This window comes from Electrophorus electricus, chromosome 10, assembly GCF_013358815.1.
Source record: "Electrophorus electricus isolate fEleEle1 chromosome 10, fEleEle1.pri, whole genome shotgun sequence".
NCBI classification, from domain to species: domain Eukaryota; kingdom Metazoa; phylum Chordata; class Actinopteri; order Gymnotiformes; family Gymnotidae; genus Electrophorus; species Electrophorus electricus.
Genome location: NC_049544.1, coordinates 8,414,165 through 8,434,004, shown reverse-complemented (window position 1 = coordinate 8,434,004; position 19,840 = coordinate 8,414,165). Strand labels below are relative to the sequence as shown.

General features: G+C 40.8%; 1 long non-coding RNA gene across 1 annotated transcript; it reads right to left on the bottom strand.

The window, feature by feature from the left end:
- Positions 1 to 3,149: 3,149 nt before the first annotated feature.
- On the bottom strand, positions 3,150 to 19,190 carry LOC113581137. The gene is made up of 3 exons (XR_003411040.2): positions 19,024 to 19,190; positions 16,653 to 16,711; positions 3,150 to 3,254 (listed from the first exon to the last, which is right to left on the bottom strand). It is a non-coding gene; the product is annotated as an uncharacterized LOC113581137 (long non-coding RNA).
- Between the last annotated feature and the right edge of the window lie 650 nt (positions 19,191 to 19,840).

Below are 19,840 nucleotides of genomic sequence, written 5' to 3'. Positions count from 1 at the left end.
CCAGGTAGAACCCGCCGATACGTCACTAAAGCATGGATGCACTGTGTACCTAATCCAATTTACCCATTCATCATAACCAATTTAAAAATTGGTACTTTCTTTGAGGACCATGCCAACTTTAAGTCTGTGGGTTTGTGTGTGAAGTACCAGATTTATTCTGCTTAGATTACACACACACACACACACACACACACACACACACACACACACACACACACACACACACACACACACACACACACACAAGCACACACTGCCTGGCCAAAACAAAAGGTCACCACCTGGATTTAACTAAGCAAATAGGTAAGAGTCTCCCATTGGATAATTACTGCATGGGTAATTATGTTTCAGCTGGCAACAAGTTATTTAACCCTAACTGATGCAGTGAGTAGCTTCTTATTTGTTAAACAACCATGTCGAAAGACACATCCTGTGGTCATGGAAAAGATGTTTTCAGAAGGGTCAAATTATTGGCATGCATCAAGCGGAGAAAACATCTAAGGAGATTGCTGAAACTACTAAAAATGGGAACTGTCCAATGCATTATTAATAAGTGGAAGGACAATGGGGAAACATCATCTTCGAGGAAGGAATGTGATCAGAAAAAAATCTGGAATGATCGTGATTGGCGATCACTGAAACGTGTGGTGAAATCAAATCGCAGAAAAACAACAGTAGAACTCGGGGATATGTTTAATAGTGAAAGTAAGAGAATTTCCACATGCACAATGCGAAGGAAACTCAAGGGATTGGGACTAAACAGCTGTATAGCCTTAAGAATATCACTTGTCAGTGAGGCTAACCGGCAAAAACGGCTTCAATTTGCTAGGGAGCGTAAAGATTGGACTCTGGAGCAATGGAAGAAGGTCATGTGGTCTGATGAGTCCAGATTTACCCTGTTCCAGAGTGATGGGTGCATCAGGGTAAGAAGAGAGAAGGCTGAAGTGATGCACCTATTCTGCCTAGTGCCTACCGTACAAGCCTGTGGGGACAGTGCTATGATCTGAGGTTGCTGCAGTTGGTCTGGTCTAGGTCACGTTATGTGCCCAAAGAATGAGGTCAATGGACTACCTGAATATACTGAATGACCAGGTTATTCCATCAATGGATTTTTTCTTCCCTGATGACACGTGCATATTCCAAGATGACAATGCCAGGATTCATCAGGCTCAAATTGTGAAATAGTGGTTCATGGAGCATGAGACATCATTTTCACTCATGGATTGGTCACCACAGGGTACAGACCTGAATCCCATTGAGAATCTTTGGGATGTGCTGGAGAAGACTTTACACAGTTGTCCAAATCTCCCATCATCAATACAAGATCTTGGGGAAAAATTAATGCAACTCTGGACAGAAATAAATGTTGTGACATTGCAGAAGCTTGTGGAAACGATGCCAAAGCAAATGCGTGCCGTAATCAAAGCTAAAGGCGAAAATATTAGTGTGTGACCTTTTTTTTGGCCAGGCAGTGTGTATATATATATTTATATATATATATATATATATAGCAGCACCTAACATATAGATTTTAAAAGACATTTTGAAAGGATGACACAAATATGTTTACACACAGAATAAACTTTTTAGTTTCAGATACGCACAGTTTTATGAATGAATATATCTGCCAAAGTAGGTTAAAGTCTGACCTTGTCGCTACACCATTCCGAATGTCAGAGTAGGCATCAAAGGACTAGAAACAGAATTACAGGACCAGAGTAATGGCTCTATTCAAGATAGAAACCAGGCAGAAGGATTGGACACATCCTGTTACTGTGTATACAGTCATTTCCAGCACAGTGTATTTTTGTAATCTTCTGGAGTCTGGTATACAGTATATTGTGTTACAGTGACACCATTGTCTGTTTGTCAGTACCTATGCAAATCTCTACAGGGAGAAGAGATAGGTTGCATGCTTTAACTAATTAATTGAGCTAATTCTGTTAAATAATTAGATGTCTGTCAGATTAGAGTATTATTTTTTCAGTATGTGCCAAAATTAATGATTTTGGATTGTGTGCTTATGTCTATATTTTACCTATTCATAATGTCATTGCAAGGCTATTCTGAAACCCTATGGGGTTAATCGCTTCTCAGAATTAATAAAAAACTAAATAGGGGTCCTGGAAGGTGATGATCCTGCACTTGCACACCCCCAGATGTTCACATTAACCTAGTAGATATTCACTTACTCAGCTGGCATATGCATTATGGGTGATGATCTGGTATACACTAGGAATGGAGTTGCACATCTGCTGTGCTCTGAAAGCTAATCATGGTAATTGGGCAGCTGTTATCTCAATCAGTTTGAGTGCCAGCATTTGTCTCACTGCGAGTATGGAAGAGAAGGAAACGGCAACTGTGGAAGAGTATGTGAATTATATGTAAATTCTAATAATACAGAATTTAAAATAAGGAATTGAAAGCAATTAAACTCTCTTCACAACATGGCATTTATCATTTTTTTAAAGATCCTGTAATTAAGCATATTAAGATTATTTCATTATTATTTGAGAATGAATCATGAGGATTCTATAATCTATGCCACCGAGGTTCTGTAGCATAAAAGCAAGCTCTTACCAGTCCTCATGTTAACCTTATGTTATCAAACATAAAAAGCTTACTTTGTAATATAGAAGCTACCAAAAGAACATGCAGACCTACACTGAGCAACCCAAGACTCATTATCCATCCGTCCACATATGACGTCAACAAAATCTCCGACTATGTTAATGGCATCTTCATAAGAAAGCAAAACAAATGCCAGAAGAATAACAATGGGGTGGAAAACAATCAGAACTAGGAAGCTAATCCTGTGCTAAAACAACAGGATTAAGGGCAGGCTTTTTTTATTATAACACCACGTTTAAATAAAGAGCATTTTTTTTAAAAACAAAATATCATAGGAAGCATTAAAAGTAGTGCACGTCAAGCTGCTTCATGCTTCATACATTCATTCATGCCCTGTCTTCAAAAAAGATTTAAAGGGATCCTCTTTATATTCATTCATTCATTCATTCATTCATTCATTCATTCTTTGAAAGAAAATATTTGTGCCTGTGACGCTGGCAGCACAGAGGAAGCGAGAGGCGGGGTTGCGGCGAAGTGCTCTTTATTATCCATAGATAATAATGAAATAGAAGCACTAGCTAAGCAAAACACAAAAGGTAATCTTTGGTTCGTAGGCAGCGTAGCGACGTTCAACAGCAATGCTGAGGGATCGTCCGCTAATGTGCAGTGCTGTCCTTGTGTACCTGTGGGTTTAAATAGTCGTACAATTAGTGTGGACAGGTATGCACAATCAATAATCTGGGGATTGGGAGTGAGGTTGGTAAGTGGGGTGATCCCTATTGCGAGTGGACGTTTCCTTCCTGTTGGCAGACCAGCCTACTGTGACAGTGCCTGGTTGACTAATATCAAAAGGGGAGGAAGAGAGTTCACACAGTGCATAATATCAGCAGAACTGCAGTATATGTCTCAACCTTTTCTGATTTAGGTCAAAAGGCTCGGGGATCAATTATGAATTTAAGAGGTACCAATGCAAAAACATTGATTTGTGTGTTTTGCTCCTAGAGCAGTTCCTTTACAAATGACTCAAAAATCAAGAAGTTTTATTTAAGAGGAAACGCCTCAAGCAAAAGGTCAACATAAGTGCCTTATTTTTCTGCTTTTCCTTGTTCATATGCTTAAGATGAAGAAGCACTAATGAACTGTTTGCCTATTTAAAATTTAAGAACATTTAAGGTAATGCACAAAAAAACATGAACAAATGCAGGGAATCCAGGGTTGAGGATATACTTTACCATAGTCCTCACTATACATCAGCAAAAGAAGCTCTGCTATTTGTGTGTAGGTTTTTGCATATCATGTAAACAAGTGTGTTTCCTGGTGAACGATGAGAAGATAATTAAAAAGTAGATCAAGCTCATCAAGGATCTCTCTTTGGTCATTATTGTTTTAATTAATAATACATGTAAATATGTCAAATGCTGCAATTGGAACCCTGCTTGTTTACCTGAGTTCTGTGTCTCATTATTCCTCCAAAGCCTGTTTTTCAGAGATCTCCACCAGAACTCCTCCACATGACACAACTATTTCCAAAGCAGCTCTACATAGTGAAATGCAGATCTGCCTACTCAATATACGTCAGCTAATGGAACCAAGACTGCAAGATCAGTGTCTACTTCTACTGTTGGTCCCAGATGAGCTGTCACGCCACCATTACTGATGATTCCGTACAAGCACTAGACTGTCTCCCAGACTCCACAACCAAAATCACACAGGGTGTGACTGCTGTAGAATTTCTGACTACAGTTCTCTTTTGTAAAAGTGACACAAAGGTTCAGTCTGGGGGTCAAGTATGGAGTTCTGACAGTGGGAAGCAGTGTATTTAAGCTCTGATATTCACCTGACGCATTCTCTCTGCTCAGGCAGTGTGCATTAGCCTCCAGGCTCCTGATGTGCCTGGCCTCTGTGAGGGACACATCTTATCTTAAGAACTCGACAGGACTGTGAGGAGCCCTGTGCTCTAATGAAAAAAGCCTACAATGTATTAGAGATGGATGTGAGAGAGATGCACATCAAAGGCCAGTGCTCACTTTAATGTATTACTCATTTATACACTATAAAATGACAGCACTGCTCTCTCCCTCTGAAAGTTTGGCTGTGTTCATTGAGCTGCTTGCTCTATAATTTATTAATTCGACTCATGATTCTTTTAGAAGATTTCAAGGCTTTATTTAAAAGACGTGCACCACTGCTTTAAACATATGCTTTATTTGTCTAAAAGACATGATCTTAATTAAGACATTCTGATGGAGCTTATTCATATTGTGGCAAATTAGATCAAAGTTATCTCAAAATTAATGAAACATTTCAAGTAATATGAAAGGAAGGGGCATACAGCAGTGCTATTATACTATATGTCGTGCAAAGTTGGTCTTTTTTCTGTTCTTCAGTTTTACACTTTACATTTCTGTCTTCTGTATGTTACAAAGAGTAACAGAACCAAAGAAGTGTTATTACCTCAGAGATATTCTGAGAACTTTCTGTGACTTTTCTTCTATTAGAGTATGGAAGCTATTATTTATTATTACATTATTAGCGCTCTTTCATTACACTGACATGTTAGAAAAGCAGCCTAATTAAATGTGACTATTGCTTATATATTGTATAGCACTGTATACTGCATATGCATATGCATACTTTCTACTCTAAGATCAAGTGTACTACAGGTTGCTCAAAATGTGTAAATGATTCCTGTTTTCAAAACATTAACATTTGCATAAAATGTCAGATTATTTAAAGGGTAGGCTTACTATTTTCTAACCAATTATTTATTTATTATTACTAATATATGAACTATTAGAGATATTAAAGAGTAATGAAGTATACTATATTGCCAAAAGTATTCACTCATCCATCCAAATAATTGAATTCAGGTGTTCCAATCGCTTCCATGGCCACAGGTGTATAAAACCAAGCACCTAGGCATGCAGACAGCTTCTGCAAACATTTGTGAAAGAATGGGCCAATCGTGTCATGATTAGTCCCTCCCAGCTTCCGTGTTCCGTGTTTTCCCTGTCTTGTGTATTTTAGTTCCATGCCATAGTTTCGTTTCTCTGCCCCTCGATTTTTCAACACCTGTCCCTCGTTTAGTTCATGTATTTAAACCCTTCCTTGTGCCCTTGGTCTTGGCTGTTCATTGTGGTTGTTAGGCTTCATTGCGTTTGGTTGTTTTGATGTTTTTGCAAGCCTGTAAGTTTGTACTCCATCGCCTTTGTGTTTATCCTAGCCTTTGTGTTTCTTAGCCTCCGAGTGTTTCCTAGCCTTTGTTATAGCCTGCTTCCCCTGTTTGCTTTCGTGTGTTTTGTTTGTTTGATCATATATCCCCGTGCTCTCTGTGTTGGTAATATGACCCTGGACTACTACAACGACTCTGATAAATCTCGCTCTTCTCCGCACATGCGTCCACCTCCTCACCGCTCACTGTTACACTCAGGAGCTCAGTGAATCCAGTGTGGTACCGTGATAGGATGCAACCTGTGTAACAAGTCCAGTAATGATATTTCCTTGCTACTAAATATTCCACAGTCAACTGTCAGTGGTATTATAACAAAGTGGAAGCGATTGGGAACAACAGCAACTCGGCCACAAAGTGCACGTAAAATGCAGGGTCAGCAGATCCTGAGGCGCATAGTGTGCAGAGGTCACCAACTTTCTGCAGTCAATAGCTACAGACGTCCAAACTTCCTGTGGCCTTCAGATTAGCTCAAGAACAGTGCGTTGAGAGTTTCATGGAATGGGTTTTCATGGCCAAGCAGCTGCATCACCAAGTGCAATGCAAAGCATCAGATGCAGCAGTGTAAAGCACGCCGCCACTGGACTCTAGAGCAGTGGAGAAGTGTTCTCTGGAGTGACGAATCATGCTTCTCCGTCTGGCAATCCGATGGATGAGTCTGTGCTTGTTGGTTGCCAGGAGAATTATACTTGTCTGACTGCATTGTGCCAAGTGTAATTTTTGCTTCAGCATACCAAGAGATTTTGGACAATTTCAAGCTCCCAATTTTGTGGGAAGAGTTTGCGGATGGCCCCAACATGACTGTGCACCAGTGCACAAAGCAAGGTCCATAAAGACATGGATGAGAGAGTTTGGTGTGGAAGAACTTGAGTGGCCTGCACAGAGTCCTGACCTCAAACTGACAGAATACCTTTGAGATGAATTAGAGAGGACACTGAGAGCCAGGCCTTCTCGTCCAACATCAGTGTTTGACCTCACAAATGTCCTTCTGGAAGAATGGTCAAAGATTCCCATAAACACACTCCTAAACCTTGTGGAAAGCCTTCCCAGAAGAGTTGAACCTGTTATGGCTGCAAAGGGTGGGCCCACATCATATTAAACCCTATGGATTAAGATTGGGATGTCATTCAAGTTCATATGCGCGCAAACGCAGACGAGCGAATACTTTTGGCATTATAGTGTATTAGAGATGGATGGGACAGATCATAGACAAAGTATGGACGTGAGTGATGATTAAGGTATTAGAGATGTATGTAATTGATGAGGTATTATAGCTGGATATGAGAATTGCATCAAAGGCCAATATTGCATCAAAGGCCACTACAAAGGCCACTTCTTTTCCACTGTAGGGCCCAGCAGGCCGTGTCAGGCAGTTACAGGAGTTTTGGACTCCTGAGACTGGTTGCATTTTTTTTTTTTTGGTTGCTGACAATCGGAACAAGGTAGTATATGTGGCAGCAGTGGTTCTCATCATAATTAAACATTAAAAATCACTAAACATCTCCTGTCGCTGCATGTGTCTGATGAGTTGGATAATCAGGAATTGTTTAGACTGTTTTTAGTGCTTCTTTTTTATGTGTACAAAACACATAAAGGACATATTCCAATGCCGAATGTTGGTAACAAGAGAGAAGGCAACAAGAAGAGGCTTATGTCCATTTGTGTAGAACCAATCAGCGAATCCCTACATTATTAAGTCATCCCTCCCTAACGGACTGTAGCCCTGAGCATGGTTAGCTAACCATGTTGAAAAAAACAGTTGAGCATGGATTGTAAATGTTCTGTTCCAAAGCATGTTCACATGAAAACATGATTGGAACAGTACAGTGTCTGTACTCAGAACCATACAGGAGTCCATATAGGAAGTGAATCTATAGTGTTCACATGAAAACATGATTGGAAAAGTACAGACTCAGAACCATTCAGGAGTCTATAGAGCAAGAGAAGCTATAAAATACTATAGCGTATTATATATAGTTAAATGGGGCAAGTGATTAAGCTTCATATCTCTCCCGTGTTTACCTTTGTTAATTTTTTCCATTCAAATAATATTTTTACTCTCACTCGTGCCTCTGTCCTTTACTCCAAAATGTCTCAGAAAGCCGGACTCTAGAAGTGCAGCAAATGAAATCTCTCTGGCTGAAGCTGTTAGCCTCCAAGGGGCTGTTGGGAGGCAACAGCAAATGCTCAATGACCAGGGACAGGAATTGGGCAACTTCATGCCAGCGTTGACAGGCCGGTTAGCTGCATGGAGGCTCTCTCTAGTGCAACTGGTAATGATGCTTCTGCTCTTGCTAGTGGGAACTGCTTCTACCATATCCAGAGGTTTACAATGGTAATCTGGAGCAATACACAGCATTTATAGTTTAATGTGAATTATATTTCGCCAATCAGTCGCAAATGCCTGACCACGCCAAGACAGCGTTTATCAGCTTGCTCATGGGAAGGTCTAAGGCTTGGGGTGCTCCTATTGTTACCAGTGACTCTCCTCTGTGGTACACATACCCTGAGTTCATCCAACAACTGAGGGTGGTTTTTCATCACCCTAAACGGGGTAGGGCATGCAGTAGAGACCTGCCACATCTAAAGCAGCCCTGCTACGTCTAAAGCAAGGTTCCCACTCTGCAGCAGAGTACTCTCTCCAGTTGTACACTCTGGCTGCAGCCTGCAGATGGAATGAGGAGGCACTGGTGGACATGTTCGTGGACGGTATCAGAAGTGACATCCAAGCGGAACTAACTTGCAGGGTACAGGCAAAAACTCAATAGGGCGATAGAGCAAGCCATCTCCCTGGATCGCCTTCTACAAGAAAAACACTGTTCTTCTCCACAAAAGTGTACATCACCAGTGGCAGACCACCTGCCCAAAGCTGAGCCCATGTAGCTGGCTGCTGTCCTCACTGCCCTTCCTCAGCAAAGTGAGGTTTAACTAGTCATATATGGTGTGCACCTACACATCATATCACTTTAAGTCTCCCATGGTTACACACACACAATCCCCTCATCTCCTGGATCAACGAGCAGATTATCCAGTGGTCCACCTACTGCCTAACCTACTGTCTACAACATAACCACACTACCTTCTGTGTTTCAGGCGTTCATTAATGATGTCTTATGGGAGTTTTTGGGTACACTTACATTGGTGGACCCCAGCTGCAGAAGAGGCATTCACTGTGTTGAAGGAGGCATTCACCACTGCCTCTGTCCAGCAGCATCCTGATCCCTCCAAGCCATTTGTTGTAGACGTGGATGCAGAAGTGGGAGCAGAGCTTTCCTTTCTCTGGAACCAACCCTAAATTAAAGCCTGTTGCATTCTTCTCCGGAGGTTGTCACCCATCGAGAAAACGAGAAGAATCGCAGCATCCTGGCAATCAAACTGGTGTTTGAGGAATGGAGGCATTGGCTGGAGGCAGCGCAACATCCATCTGTGGTGATAACAGACCACAAAAACCCATACCTTCAGACTACCCATACCTTCAGGCGCCTTAACTCTACATAGGCCCACTGGTCAATGTTCTTCATCACTTACCAACCCAGGTCCAAGAATGTCCAAGAATGCTCTCTCACATCAGTTTGACCGCAAGGCAATCCCTACCAGGCAGGAGCCTGTCTTGCCTTCGTCTTGCTTCCTGAGAGCCATCAAATGGGACCTCAACCATGTAATATCACAGACTAACCACATCCTGGCTGTCCTCCCAGCAGGTTGTATCTTCTAGAGCAGTGCTGCTCCTCACTCATCACTTGAGCTCACACCTCCCTAGGAACAGGTCCTCTGGGCTCCACCCACACAGGACAACTATTAGCTGCACGCTACTTGTGGCAATCCATGCAGCCACATATGGTCAAGTATGTGAAGTCATGTCCCATCTGCGCAAGAAGCAAGGTGCCATGTACCCTGCCCGCACCAAAACTGCTGCCACTGCCTATACCAGAAAAGGCCTGGAGGCACGTTGCCATAGACTTCATTACAGATATCTTGGAATCAGAAGGTAATACCACCATTCTATCCATTATCGATTGTTTTTTTTTTTCTAATTGGTGCATTTCATTCCCCTCCCAGCTCTCCCAACAGCTTGTGAAGCTGCTACACTGCTTTATCAATGTGTCTTTCCGCCAGACGTCATGTCGGACAGAGGCAGTTAGTTCACTTCCAGAGTGTGGAGGGAGTTCATGAAGAAACTAAACTGCCAACTGCCAAATGGAAAGAGTAACCCAAGGGCTGAGCAAGTTCCTGAGACTGCACAGCCATGAGTATGCCAACAGCTGCCATGGGCCGAATATTCCTAGATCTCCCTCTGTCATGCCTTCACAGGACTCACTACTTTTGACTGTGTACTGGGGTATCAACCTGCTCTATATGCTTAGGACCTCATTGCCTAGAATGCGCCATCACATCACATCAACCAGGAGATGAGTGGCCACCTAGGATGGCAGGGCAGGCCCCAGTTGTAAGCTTAGTCCCAGGTACACTGGCCCATACACCATCAAGGGACAGATTAATGAAGTCATGTACGGGATCAACCTACCTGTGGGTGTCCACTGCCTTTCACGTCTCTGCCCTAAAACTCTTTGTAGTTCTGCTAAATGAAATAGACACTGACTCTGCTCTTCCTTCTCCTGTCGACATGGGAGGCAAACTGGTGTATGCAATGAGGGCTCTTCTGGACTCCAGTCCAGACGCAGGGGATGGCTTCAGTATTTACTGGACTGGAAGGCATACAGACCTGAAGAGCATAGTTGGGTGTTGGCCGCCCAGATCCTTGACCCGGATTTAGTAGCATCTTTCCATTGTGTGCATCCTTCTAGGCCTTCTCCTCGACGTCTTGGTTGCCCTCGCTCCCAGTCCTCAGTGAGGGAAACCGGTGGGAGGGGTACTCTCATGCTCCAGCCCACACCCAACCAAACACACACAGCCTATCACGTACATATCCCCATTCACCCTCCTCCAGCCAATCAGACACCTCCAGCCCGTCAATCACCAGTCCCTCCATCAATCACGACACACAACCACTTCCATGTTCACAATCACCTATTTATTAATAATCATGCACATCTGCACCTCATTCCATCTTCCTTATTTAAGGCCACAGGACCATTTCATCAGTGCTTCACATTGACCTTCTCCAGTATGAGAACATGTTTCACAAGCCTGTGAACTCCAATACTATTCAGTCTCTCATTCGCCTTTGTTCACCTTTTGCTTAGTTACTTCTTTCTGTTACATTTTTGCCCTGAGTTCACTCCCATGATTTCCTTTGTTGTTTTTCCATTAATTTTTTTTTTTACTCTCACTCGCACCTCGGTCCTTCACTCCAAAATGTCACACAATGTTTCTTCATCTTGCTACATTTAGAAATGTAAACAGGTGCAAAAGAGCAATATGTTGTTCAGTGGTAAAGCTTTCAGTGAGGTCATGCAACACTGTTATAATTGAAGAAAAATACCTATTTCTAAATAAGGTATGGGTTGAAAATATTAATCCTGTCCATTTAACTAGAGCCGGGGTACCAAGGCAAGTGCCATGTGTAGAAATGTCACCTCAGTAACCTGAGGATCAAAAGATTCCAGTCAAGGGAGTTTTCCCTGCTTCTCATGAATAATTAATCAAATTTGAAATAAGTCTTTAGAGATTTAACTGATGTTTATGATAGCACAGCAGAGAAGTGCATGGGCATGTGCAAGCATGTCTTCCACTGCATTTGAAATTCTGTTTGTACCAGAAAGCCATAAATGAGCCACTGTAATCTAAAATCAATTCATAAATGTAACCACAAATGAACTGGTGTAAGCCCTAACTTCATTTGGGCTCACAACAAAGGATGATAAACATGAATACCAGAGGCTATAATGTCATATAATAGAGCTGCAGAAACCACTATCAGGTGAGTGTTTATGTTTTTATGTATGGAAAATGTGGCAAAAGCAAACAAATGATATGTTATCAGGCACACTGACATGCTGAAGGTCCCCTGGGCCCTGAGCTGCTTCACCTCCTGTGCTTTAGGCATTCAAACTGACTGAAGTAGTGGGCTATGTTCACTCAACAGACACTTTATCACCAACTTCTACCATGTAGGTTCTATAGCCCATCTATCACCAGCTATGATTAGTGTTTGCTATCCTCTAGCCCCTCGTCAATGGTCAGTTTCTGACTGCAGGCCTGCTGTTGGCTAGGTATTTTTGGGTGCTGGGCCATTAAAAACCCAGTGGTGATGTGTAATATCATGTGTAACAAAACCCAGCCACACTGCTGTACCTGATGAACTTATTAGAGTTCAATATCCACAATCATGCCATTATCATGCTCTGCAGAGTGTGGTCCACTACCCAGGGCAGAAGTTAGCTGATGAATTGTGTCTGCAACAAGATGTAATTGTCAACTTAAAAAGTGTACCTGTAATATAAGTGTATCTATTAAATTGAGTGCTGGTAGGTTTATATTTAAGTGACTACTCAGAGTGTAATTGATTGGACTGATAATGTTAATAATAATGTGCATTATTTATAAGTACCAGCAAGTATTGTATGATTTCAACTGACACCATGGCACACCTTAGGATAAACTGAATTTAGAAACAGGTGTATCCACTGAAAGAGACCAGTTATTGAGAAAGTTGCATGATATAACGATCATATAACATATAGAATATATCAGTATGTAATCAATGTTAGCTTTATGGTAATATTATCATTAATGGTATAAATATGTTTTTATTCTACACTGCCTGGCCAAAAGAAAGGTCAAACACTCTAATATTTCATTGCACCGCCTTTAGCTTTAATTATGGCATGCATTTGCTGTGGCATAGTTTACACAAGCTTCTGCAATGTCACAACATTTATTTCTGTCCAGAGTTGATGTTTCCCCACTGTCCTTCCACTTTTTAATAATGTGTTGGACAGTTCCTGATTTTAGTAGTTTCAGCAATCTCCTTAGATGTTTTCTCTGCTTGACGTATGCAAATAATTTGACCCTTTGAAACAGATTAACATCTTTTCCACGACCACAGGATGTCTTTCGACATGGTTGTTTAACAAATAACTTGTTGCCAGCTAAAACATAATTACCCATGCAGTAATTATCCAATGGGAGGCTCTTACCTATTTGCTTAGTTAAATCCAGGTGGTGACTTTTTTTGGCCAGGCAGTGCACATTACTTTGTGAAATAAGAATGTGTTGACTTTATACAGTAGGAGCAGACTCATTATGTATAGCCAAAAATAGAAATCATTAATAGACATGTACAGTACACAAGTGTCCATGACTACAAAGAAAATGCTAGAGGAATGAGTTCAATCTTTGGAGCAGGTACTGGCTGTGCAATATGTGTGGTATTGGTGCGTTCCTATGAGAAATACTGCAATACAGTAGTTAGGTCTGTGTTACTTCTTTTATATCATGTTGCATCACACTGACCCAAGTTTTACAGCTGCATTAGATCATAACTTTGTGGATCCATCCACAGGCAGTGAGTGAACAAGAGAACAAGGGCTCAGATCTATTCATGAAGTGCAAATACATCTTTTAAGTAGTCCTATACACACTGCTTTCGCGATGTTTTTGGTATATGTGGTGCATCTTGGTATTGTCAAGATCAAGTGATATACCTTAGACAGTATTATCTCACAAATGCAAACTTGTAAGAAGTTTCACAACCGAGTTTATATAAATATTTGCAAATGGCTACTAAGGTCTAATTTGGATTTTCACATTGGTAACTTTTCTTACATGTTTATTCATACAGAATTCAAGTTGTGGTAATTCATACACAATTTTGTGAGCTCATCCCCTTACTTTACACCACATCACTCACCTCTTGCTAACAATAACCAGTTTTACTGAGAAAAGCTTCAAAGATGCTCTCTGCTAGTTTAACACTGAAATTCTGAATATGACAAATTCTATGTGAAAATGAGGTGCCATCTGGTGGTCCCTCAGAAAAGGAACTATCAGGAAAGCTTATGAGGAAAAGGAAGGGCTATCAAGGACACTTGGAACTAAATTCAAGGCAAAACAATGCTTTTAAATGCTCTTCATCTATTTGATGGCACATTATTACTACGCATACGTTACTTGGTAATATAAAAAATCATGCATCATAAATACAATTTTCATGACCACTCTGTAGGCACCATCTAATGTTCTTGATCACTATGACTTTCATAAAGAAAATACCTAATTTGCACAGCCATCTTAAATGACAGTGAAATGAATCATAAATTGTATCACATTCACCAAGCAGTTACTTTTTGAAATTATATTTGCTCAAAAGCAGTAGGTTCAAAGCTCGTCATCCTCCTACAGAGCCAAACCAGGCATCTCATCTAAATGAAGATATTTACAGGGTAGTGTTGCACTGATTGCTGTGGCATGACAAACAGCCGCCCCATTCCAGCATGTCTTCGCCAGCCTCCACTCCTCAGATTAATGAGACTGGGCCAAGACAGAGAGATGACCAAGCATTTCATTATAGGCTGAAAACAAAAGCCCAATGAATAGAGTCCCATGGCCCCGCTTGCACACACTCCTTCCCTACAGTGATTTAAACTTCTGTTTTTGGAGTTTGGGAGATTGGATGATGATAGCTCCTTACAAACTCTTTATAAATTGATTTGACATGGTGAAGACCAGATCCCTTACTTTTTAACTTCAGCTTTAATATTTTGCAAAACCTGGAGTGTTTTTCAGTTTCAAACAGATGTCAGGGGCTTATATATATAGTAATACTATATATTTGAAGGTTAGTATATACATTACACTGATTGAACAAATACTGTGGTGTGGTGTTAAAATCAAGGCCAAGCACAGACAGAACAATGTTCAATATCTCTGTTGTCTGCACACATAAGCCAATGGAATATATATAGTTATCCCAGGTACACAGGTTATTGCTGAATTCGGAGGTTTGAATGGTAGACTTAAGAAGACAGGTTCTTCATTTTGGCTTTGGGAGATACTGGATGAGCCTGAGTCCATTTTCCAGCTGCCCTGTACCGCTGCACTGGTTTACGGGTCTCTCTCTACCAGAGAACAGTCCACACTAACACCATAGGGACATTTATCTCATCTGTGGATAACCTTCACACAGAGCCAAATTTGTTAAATTAACCCAGGAAAAGTGTTATTGTAGGATCCAGGGCTTTACAGGTAAGCATTATTATTTATAAACAGATATGATGTATGATGTATCACAAATGCGCATGCTAATATGGCACACAGCATATTTTTGCTCTGCTATGACCAAAATCTAGAACCCAAATTTAATGATTATGAGAAAAGTGTGGAGCATTTAATATAAGTAAGAAACTGATATCACATAGCTAAGTAGAAACAAAGCATCTTATATTGCCAAATTGTGTTAGGACCAGGACCACCTTAGAGTTTTAAAACTTGGTAAAATGCTGTATTAAATCTTGAACTATGGCTAATAGGAAATGTTTGAGTCAGCACTGCAGCCCCAGTACAATTCTAATAGTATTTTTGGGACCTTTTTTTGCACTTCAGTAAAGTAGCCTGGTGTAGACGTCTGTTCCTGCTAGTGAGCTCCACTCTGTGACTACTCTCCGACTCTGCCTGAGTTTCAAGACTGTTCCTTTTGGCACAATAAACGTTTTGCTGTGATTGTGACCAAAGCAGCCACAATTTGACCACTAACTGTTTGTTTCTTTGGAACTCTACACTGCTCAAGAGACTAGCCAAGGGTCACACAATAATATGTACCATTATTTGAGGATTTACATGGAAGGCGTGGAGAAATTATTGCTTAACACTCATTCCAGAGTCACAATCTTCCTTACCTAGGCCTAGGTGAGGCCTATTGCAATGTTGTGTTGCTCTTTAGTGATAATAACCTACTGATGAAACTGCCTTTGCACCTTTCAGGTGAAAATCAAACATCTTTAATAATGTTTGCCATAACCTGCCAAATTAACCTGCTAAAAATGACATTTTCACATTTTTATTTATCTATTATCTTAAAACTATGAAAGTAAAATGCCTTTCCTATCAACAGACCACATTAACACTTTAGATATATTTAATTTGCTGAGGGCTCTCCTCAGACAAAAATATATTTACATTTATGGCGTTTAGTATCCAAGCCAGTACAGTAGGTTAGAGTCCAAGATACCAATGAACTAGAATACTCTTGAAATACAGGGACCAATCATAATGTCTAGACTTGCAAAATACATAAGCTCTATAGCAGACAACAATCAGTGCAATAAACAATGCCCTACAATAAGTACTAGAGTTTTAGTTAGTCAACATAGATGCAGGATCAGTGGTTATTTACAAATTCCACAAATAGATGGGTCTTCAGTTTGTGTTGAAAGACTGCAAGTGGAAATTCGTTCCACCATGGAGCCTAGTCCGTTTTGGGCTATGTAGGAAGGCATCAAGTTTTTAAATCTGATGTGGGCAGCTACTGGAAGCCAGTGAAGGGAGCAGACTACGCAGCCAGTGAAGGGAGCAGACTACGCAGCCAGTGAAGGGAGCAGACTACGCAGCCAGTGAAGGGAGCAGACTACACAGCCAGTGAAGGGAGCAAACTACAGAGCCAGTGAAGGGAGCAGACTACGCAGCCAGTGAAGGGAGCAGACTACGCAGCCAGTGAAGGGAGCAGACTACGCAGCCAGTGAAGGGAGCAGACTACACAGCCAGTGAAGGGAGCAGACTACGCAGCCAGTGAAGGGAGCAGACTACGCAGCCAGTGAAGGGAGCAGACTACACAGCAGTAGAATGACATGTGAACTTCGAAAGATTGAAGACCAGTCGTGCTGCTTACAAGAGATAATCGATATCTGCTAAATAAGAGATGAACTAGCCATAGTGCTGTATCATTGTAACCTACCTCCACAAAAAAGGAGAATTTGCCCTGATGATTTTCAGAAGGCATTTTCTCTTGTAGGCCTGAAAAAAAGACAAGTTTAACATTTTTAATTGAAAGATATGTTACCAAGATTATCCACAAGATGGAGCCAGTTACCCAAATTTCCTGACTTTTCTAACTTTTAGTCACCTTTCCACACTGTCATCCTCTGTATATCTGTATTGCTTTGCTTATATTATTTATTACTATTCATAAAACCAAAATACTATAGCTTTCTCTTTATTAATACACAGCTAAATTCCAGCAGTAATTCACAATGAAGACGCGTAAGGAAATGCATCTGCTTAAACCCCAGCAGATGGCCTCATTTTCAAAAAAACTAAAGTGAATTCAACATAACTTTAATAAATTGTCTTTGTATTGTATTTAAAATGTGTTATGCTGTTATTTTTACAAAAAAAAACAAACATATTTATGTGATTAAAAAAATGTACATGAATTATTACATTTTCCTAAAGATTAATTACCCCACAATAGTTCAAAATCACCACACTGGCAAAAGTAACAACACAACTAAGGACAGAATAATCAAAAGCATTAGTGCTTATAGGCTTAAGACCCATACTCTTTCTACCACTATACTCCCTCTACCATCATACTCCCTCTACGATTTCACTGTGAGTTATACTGTGTATGACTATGTATGTGACGAATAAACCAAACTTGAACTTGAACCATCATACTCCCTCTACCACCATACTCCCTCTGCCATCATACTCTCTCTACCATCATACTCTTTCTACCACCATACTCCCTCTACCATCATACTCTTTCTACCACCATACTCCCTCTACCACCATACTCCCTCTACCATCATACTCCCTCTACCACCATACTCTTTCTACCACTATACTCCTTATACATCATACTCCCTCTACCACCATACTCCCTCTACCATCATACTCCCTCTACCACCATACTCTTTCTACCACCATACTCCCTCTACCATCATACTCCCTCTACCATCATACTCCCTCTACCACTATACTCCCTCTACCATCATACTCCCTCTACCACTATACTCCCTCTACCACCATACTCCCTCTACCATCATACTCCCTCTACCATCATACTCCCTCTACCACTATACTCCCTCTACCATCATACTCCCTCTACCACTATACTCCCTCTACCATCATACTCCCTCTATCATCATACTCTTTCTACCACCATACTCCCTCTACCATCATAATCCCTCTACCATCATACTCCCTCTACCACTATACTCCCTCTACCATCATACTCCCTCTACCACTAGACTCCCTCTACCATCATACTCCCTCTATCATCATACTCTTTCTACCACCATACTCCCTCTACCATCATAATCCCTCTACCATCATACTCCCTCTACCACCATACTCGTTCTACCATCTTCTAATAATCTCAGCCATTGTCCTGTGTGCAATGGAGTTGAGTGACCTCACCCAAAAACAACAAACAAATAAAACCAGACTCAATCACAGCGGATGTGAACTTTGTATAAAAACATGATTGTTCTTCAGTGAGCAGGCAAATCTCCACGTTTTACCTTCTGTAGCACAGTGCTTCATAGCCCTGTTCCTGATGTCCCTCTTTCCAGCAAATATTAGAGTTCTCCTCATTGACACACACTAACATTTTCATTTTAGCCTGGTGAAGGCTAATAAGCTAGAGGGAGCGAGAACTCCTCAGTGTGCATGCCAAGGCTTCTCCATGATCAAGACTGAGAAGCACAGCTCCAGCTTTTCCTCCTGTTTCTTTTTTTTATTTTTATTTTTTTGTCTACTGTTGGGCTTCATCAACATTCAATGCCTCAGGATATAAAAGAAACTGTTTCAGTGTGCAGTGTACATTCAAGTACAGTCTCAACATACCAAAAAAAACAACGATATATTTCCTATTTATTTCCTATCAGTTTCTCATAAGGTCTAATAAAATACACGTATCCATGTTAGTTTATTGTATGTGTATGCTTCATTTTATTGTTCCTGCAGTAAACAATACATAATGGAGTTCTGTATGACTCCCATGAACCACACCACCTCTTATCCTTGTTTTTTCTTCCCTATCAATCTCTCCCTGAACCCATCAGAGTGAATTACAAATACTCCACACCAGCACTTGAATAAGTTAAATAAAACTGATCTTACTTTGTAACCTACTGCCCGAGCTTTTACAGGTGTTATGGAGACATTCGATGACTAGCTTTTGAGTAGGCAAATAGCCATACAGGAGCAAAGACTCGATGGTGCACTGCTCTTTTTACTGTAACCACGGGACAGACATCACGTGCTAAATAATAACCGGAGGCTATGTGAGTTATATGACAAGATGTATTAGAAAGTCCTACCGTATCAAGTTCGAGTTTTAGCAGTGCAGTATCAGAGGTACCTGGAGATTGAACAAACTACGTTTTTTCTTTCTCACTCTACTTTTTGACTGTCTCCTGTTTGATTTAGAATTATGCCAACGTTTAGAAACAGCTTCGTCTCTGCTGCCACACATTTGTAAACACTTTATAACATACCGGGCAATGTTATTCATTTACTTTACTGCATACGCTACTGCGCATGCGCTCTTTGAGTCGCCCTTACATTCTGTACAAATGGTCGGTTCTTCCAACGTTCCACATAACCTGGTCCTCTCCCTCCATCTGATAGCACGTAGGCTATCTGTTCACAAGACATCCACACCACAACGCTCAGGTTTTCCACGTTCTTGTGGTTTCAGTGAGTAACATAACCCGACAACAGAGTAGCTTTCAAACAAAAACCGTCAAGGAGTTCCCATATAACACAGAAAGAGATTGAATTGTTTAAGATATGATATAGTTTGCTGTTAGATGTTTTGCTGGTTAAATAAACTTGATCCATGACTTGATTAAATCTAGCCTACGTTATGTCAGTATGACCTCATCGTTTCCATATTATGTTATTTTGCATATTCTTTACTAAACTTTTCCCAGTGAGATAAAGTTTTTCATATTCATAATAAAATGGTGCCACTTCGGGTCCAAAAATAGTTCAGGACTTTGGGCAAGTTTACAAAGAAACGTTGCCAGACACAATCCATCTACAATCCGTTAGTTAGTTCTGATAGCACTGCCCTCTGCTACACCTTTATTTTTGCTCTCTCAAACCTCAGAACAGGCTAGTTGTGTGATCTGA